This window comes from Tenrec ecaudatus, chromosome 12 (genome assembly GCF_050624435.1).
Source record: "Tenrec ecaudatus isolate mTenEca1 chromosome 12, mTenEca1.hap1, whole genome shotgun sequence".
Taxonomy (NCBI): domain Eukaryota; kingdom Metazoa; phylum Chordata; class Mammalia; order Afrosoricida; family Tenrecidae; genus Tenrec; species Tenrec ecaudatus.
In genome coordinates this window covers 6,580,782-6,587,105 of record NC_134541.1, presented here as the reverse complement: position 1 = coordinate 6,587,105, position 6,324 = coordinate 6,580,782, and the positions used below count along the sequence as shown (strand labels likewise).

The 6,324-nt window shown below is 49.9% G+C and overlaps 1 pseudogene; it reads right to left on the bottom strand.

The window, feature by feature from the left end:
- Positions 1 to 1,017: 1,017 nt before the first annotated feature.
- LOC142422341 (proteasome subunit beta type-6 pseudogene) lies at positions 1,018 to 1,788 on the bottom strand (annotated as a pseudogene).
- Positions 1,789 to 6,324: the final 4,536 nt, after the last annotated feature.

Below are 6,324 nucleotides of genomic sequence, written 5' to 3'. Positions count from 1 at the left end.
AGGCTTTCTGCCCGCACCAATACTTTTTGTACGTAAAAATAAGTTGGGTATTTTTGTTTGTTTTTTAGAGATGGAACAAACAGGTAGGAGGAAGCAGCACAGCAGTTTATTAAACAGCAGAGACAGGATACATTGGGGACTGACCCCTAGTATGTCTGTACTACTGAAAGCGTTTTAGTAGTGAGATAAAAAATAAGTAATTACAGTCTTAGAAACCCACAGGGAGCAGCCCTACTCTGTCCCACGGTGGCACGATAAGTCTACGTTGACTTACAGTGAGGGAACATGCCTGTGAGAGCTGAACCAGAAATAAGGAAGGCTGACGAGTGGAGGCATTTGAATTCGTGCGTTGGTGAGGACTGCAAGAACAGATACGTCTGTCTTGAGGGATTTTCCTTAGGAGTGTGGATGGCGAAACTCTCACATACTTCCGCATTTTATTGGGAGGGACCAGTGCATGCTTGGTAAAGTAGAGCCTCAGTGGAGATGAGGAATACCTTCCATGTGAGGAGGTGCAGGACATGGCACTGTTGCGTTCTATTACACTTAGGATCAGCAAGAGTTGGGACCGTTGGAAAGGTAGTGGTGTTAACAGACCCAGGGAGAAGGGAACAACAAGTGATCTAAATCGGTGGTGAGGAGGGTGTAGGGGGCCTGGTAGGGAGTGATCAAGGGTAATGTAACCAAGAGGAATTACTGAAACCTAAATGAAAACTGAGCAAGATAGTGGGATAAGAGGAAAGTTAAAGGAAATAAGAGGAAAGAGCTAGGAGGCAAAGGGCATTTACAGAGGTATAAATAAAGGCATGTACATACGTAAATATATTTATATATGAGGATGGGGAAATAGATATATGTGCATATATTTATAGGTTCAGTATTAAGGTAGCAGATGGACATTGGGCCACCACTCAATCACTCCCTCAAAGCAAGAATAATTTCTTTTTTTTTTCTTTTTGTCAAACTTTACTGAATTCCACGTCGTTGGAGGATGGGGGGGGGGTGGGGGGCGGCGCAGGTCTCTTATATTCCATAATTGCAGGCTTCAGGGGTGTGGTAAGGTGGCAATGGTGAATTTGGGGATCTGGTCTTCCAAGAAAACCTGTCGCTCTACCCCCGATTCTGCAATGGCTGCCAGGCGGATCACCCCTCCACTGGAGCCGTCCCGCTCCATGGCCAGAGCGAGAGCATTGGCAGTGAATTGCAGGCATTCCTCTTTGGTCATGCCCTCCTTGTAGGTGGCATCAACATAGCCATAGATATAGGAGCTCCCGGAGCCTCTGATGGCAAAGGACTGCCGCACCATCATACCCCCCATGGGCACTGAGTACACCTGCCCTCCTTCTTGGGGGTCTCAGCCTGCGATAATGATTCCTGCCATCAGGTCTTCCCGGTATCGGTAACATCTCCTTAAAGAGGCTGGCTGCCGTGTGGACCAGTGGAGGCTCATTCAGCTCAATGCTGTGGAAGCCTAGCTGGTAAGTGACAGCATCAGCTACAGCCTGGGTATCAGCAGCTGAACCTGAACGGCAGCAGAATATTCGATCATGAATTGGGGTCAGCTTGTCAGTCACTCGATTGGCGATGTAGGACCCAGTGGTCGTTCTGGAGTCGGCGCCCAGAACCACGCCCCTGTCGAACTGCACAGCCATGATAGTGGTCCCTGTGGAGACTTCTCGGTTTCCCCAATTGGGGGTGAGGGCCTGCGGCCCCCAGGCTGGGGCAAGCCCCAATTCTGGAGCAGCTACCACGGATGCCGCCATCTTTCTCCTCCAGTGTGGCCACAAAGCAACTCAAGAATAATTTCTTCTATTAAATTGGCATTCTATGATGCTCACCTTCCTGACACAATCGCTGAAGACAAAGCGGGTGAATAAGCAAATATGGTGAAGAAAGCTGATGGTGCCTGGCTATCAAAAGATATAGCGTCTAGGATCTTAAAGGCTTCAAGGTAAACAAGTGGCCATCTATCTCAGAAGCAACAAAGCCCATAAAGAAGAAGTACACCAGCCTACGTGATCACAAGGTGCCGAAGGGATCAGTTATCAGGCATCAAAGAACAAAAAATCATATAATTGTGTGCTCACCTCCCTGATACGATCGCTGAAGACAAATGGGTACATAAGCAAATGTGCCGAAGAAAGCCAATGGTGCCCAGCTGTCAAAAGATACAGCATCTAGGGTCTTAAAGGCTTGAAGGTAAGCAAGCGGCCATCTAGCTCCGAAGCAACAAAGCCCACATGGAAGCCTGTGCGATCAGGAGGTGTTGAAGGGATCAGGTATTAGGCCTCATCAGAACCAAAAGAAGCATATCATTGTGAATGAGGGGGACAGTGCAGAGTGGAGACCCAAAGTCCATTTGTAGGCCCCTGAACATCCCCTTACAAGGAGACGAGCCAGTTAGGGTGTGATGTAACAACGATGAAGTATACAACTTTCCTCTAGTTCCTAAATGCTTCCCCACCATCACCACCACTGTCATGATCCCAATTCTACCTTACACATATGGCTAGACCAGAGGATGTACACTGGTACAGATAGAAACTGAAAACACAGGGAATCCAGGGTGGATGATCCCTTCAGGACCAGTGGTGTGAGTGGCAATGCTGGATGGATAGAGGGAGGGTGAGAACCAATTACAAGGATCTACATAAAGTCTCTTCCCTGGGGGATGGATAACAGAAAAGTGAATGAAGACAGATGTTGGACAGGGAAAGACATGACAAAATAATAATTTATAAATTTTCAAGGGTTCATGAGGGAGGGGGAAGTGGAGAGGGAGGGGAAAATGAGCTGATGCCAGGGGCTTAGGTGGAGAGCAAATGTTTTGAGAATGATGAGGGCAATGAATGTACAAATGTGCTTTACACAAGTGATGTATGTATGGATTGTGATAAGAGTTGTATGAGCCCCTAATAAAATGATTAAGAAAGTGCTGTCTAGACAGCACCTAACAACATCAGACTCCAACTCCCACCTTCCTGCATCCAACTGATTCTGACCCAGAGTGACCCTAGAGGACAGGGTGGAACCTGCCCGTGAGTTTCTTGAATCTTTAAGCCTCATCTTTCTCCCGTGGAGAGGCTGGTAGTTTTGAACTGCTGATTCTGTGGCTAACAGCCCAAACAACGCATGACCCCAGGGCTCTTCACCATAAGGGTTTAGAAAACAGTAAGGGCTCTGGAGGTGGTGTTGGTGTTTGGTGACATTGAGCTATTGTTCGATTCCCACATATCCCGGCAGACAGGGCAGCACTGAGCCACAGGGGTTTCCAGCCTGTGGTCTGGACGGAAGCAGCCGTGGGTCATGCAGTGGTTCAAGTGTGAGCTGCTAGCCCCAACGTGGGCAGGTCGAAGCCATCAGTGGTTCTGTGGGAGAAGCCTGTGGCTGGCTGCTTCCATAAAGAGTACATGGAAGTCCCACAGGGCAGTCCTACCTCCATCCTTTAAAGAGTGCTGTGGGTGGGCATGGGAGTGCTGGTGGCTTAGTGCCGGCTTGTTGGGCTGTCATCTGCAAGGTAGGCAGTTTGTAGGCACCAGCTGCTCTGAGGGAGAAAGACGCAGTTTCTCCCTGAAAGAATTCATCTCAGAAAGCCGAAGGGACCGTTCTGCCCTGTCCCACAGGGTCGCTAGGAGTGAGTTTGTTGGTTGGTTCTGGTGGGTTGGAGTTGCATGGGCAGCGTTGGGTTTGATCCTTAGGGGAATGGATGGGGAAGATACTGGTCCTCGCAGATAATCTAGGAGAATCCGCCTGGCTCAAGTCCCTTAGTGCTCAGCAGGGAGCAGTCATGTCCCAGAGTCCTTCCACTTGGACTGGTTGAGGGATTTGGGGAGACAACTGGTATTCTCTGTGCTTCAGTTTCCCCATTTTGTCCAAGGGAGATGCCCATAGGATCTGCTGGGGCTGCGAGGAGGAGTCAGGGAGCTGCTAATTGTGAAGGGGGGACCAGGAGCCAGCACTGTGGACACAAGCCACTCCTCTCAGCCTGGGCTCCCATGCTGCTGCTGCTAACCAAAAAACCAAACCCACTGCCCTCGAGGGCAGGCTTTGCCCTGCACCTTCATGGTGACTGATCACAGACGGACCACCGGGATCCGGCGTTTTTCACCGGGTGATTTTTGAAAGTCCATTCAGGGACCTTTCTTCCTAGCCCCCCTTGGTCTGGAAGCTCCGATACAACCTGTTGAACAGCATAGTCACAAACAGGCAGGTGGCTCTGAGTTGGCTCGTTGGCTCTTAGTTCTGACGGGGGCACTGGCAGAACTACCACACCTGGGTGGCCTTCATACACAGGTGTTTATTTTCTCACTACTCAGGAGGCTGGACGGCAGGGGCTGGATCCAGAGAAAGGCATTAGGCATTAGGCTGCTAACCGCAAGGTCAGCCGTTTGAAACACCGAGGCTGCCCCACGGGAGAAGGAAGAGGCTTTCTACTCCTGTAAAGAGTCCCGGGGCCCCACGGTACAGTTCTACTTCTACCCTAACAGGGTCACTGTGAGTCAGAACCCAGTCCATGACAGTGGAGACCCCTTTTTGGACTTTGGCATCTCTCTTCCCCCATCCCTGTTTTGTTTTTCCATCTTGGAAGAGTTTGAAGACCCCCACATTAATCTCGCCTCATCAGCATAACAACTCATTTCCAAACAGGGACTAATTGCCAGCCCAGAGGTTAGGGTTGACAGCTCTTACAGGGGGGTGAGGGGAGGAGGGGCTTCAAAAACACTCATGTTCAAATGGAATGAAAAGATGATGGAACTTTGTTATGAACTCCTGGAAACTTCCTTATATTTTAAGGGGACACGATTCAGTCCCCAACAGTTAGGGGGCTGAATGTGGGCCTCAGGCCCAGGAAGGCACGAATTTGTCCCCTGAGCCATCGATGGTCCTGACAAGGGCTCTGTCCTTACCCCGGGGCCCAAACCAGCTGTCTCTTGTTAGGACAGGAGGCTGGCCCACCTTGCCCACACCCCTATCCTTCTGTAGAGGGAGGGGCCGGCCCACGTGACTCTGAGGCGCCCTTCCAGCTTGGTGCTTGTGAGTGCTTTTGTGGGGAGGAGGGTGGGTGGGACGGAGACACTGTGAAATGTTTATATTTTATGTCTTTTGATGTAATTCCAGCCAAACCAGATCTTAAATCCTGCAGCAGGAAGCTCCTCTTGGTTTTTAATTTGTTGTTTTTCTTAGAAATGATTATTTCCACATTGTGCCCAGAGACACTCGCGGGCTCAGCCTGTCTTCCCTTGTTATTCTGCCTGAAAGCTATCCCCCTCACCCCCCACTGCTGTCCATCAGCTGGGCTTGGCTCATGCTGCCCTCTGGGGACTCCCGATGGTCCCCATCTTCCCCAAAGTCGAGCACTAAGAGGACCGAGGCAGAAAGAAGAGCCTCTGGACTCCCCGAAAGATTTAGCTTCCGAGACCCACAGGGGCAGTTCTACCCTGTCCTATAGGGTAGCTCAGTGAGAGTGAGTTTGGTGTTTGGGGAATGGGGCCTGAAAGAGCTGTGTGCTCAAGACTTGAGCCAACAGTGTCACTTAGGGAAGTTGTGAGCTCTTCAGGGGAACTTGCCTGGATTGGCCAGCGTTGAGCATTCTTGGAACAGCACTGAGATGGGATCTTATAAACCTCCTGGCTCAAAGTCCTACCCAGAAGACCCCCAGGAGAAAGACGAGGCTCTCTGCTCCCATAAAGGCGATGGCCAAGAAAGCCCTATGGGGCCGTTCTACCAGCCTCTCACATGGGGTCAGGCTCCTTGCCATCCGGTGGATCACAGTGACCCGATAAACAGGGTGGAACTGCCCCCCTTTGAATCCATAGACTTAAAAAAGATGATTAAATGATAATTTTGGGGGGGGGCTCTTACAGATTTTATAATAATCCATTCATCAATTTTATCAAGCATATTTGTACCTATGTTGCCATCATTTTCTAGACATTTACTTTCCATTGAGCCCTTGGCATTAGCTCCCCCCCCTGTGAGCCCTTGATAAATTATAAATTAGTGTTACTTTCATATCTTACACCGACTGCTATCTCCCTTCCCCTGTGGTTTCTGTTCATCCCCTCGAAGGTGTGTGTGTGTGTGTGGTTGTGTGTCGATCATCCTGATGGGTTCCCCCTACCTCCCCTCACCTCCTTACTTCCCCCTACCCTTCTGGTATTGCTGCTTTCATTCCTGCTCATGGATTCCATGTGCCGTGCATTCTTGTCTCTTAGCTGTACCTGTGTACATGCTCCCGTCTAGCCCTCAGTGAAAGGTAGCACTGGGGTCATGATAGTGGGGGGTGAGAAAACCTCAAAAAACCAGAGAAGTATTGTGTATTTC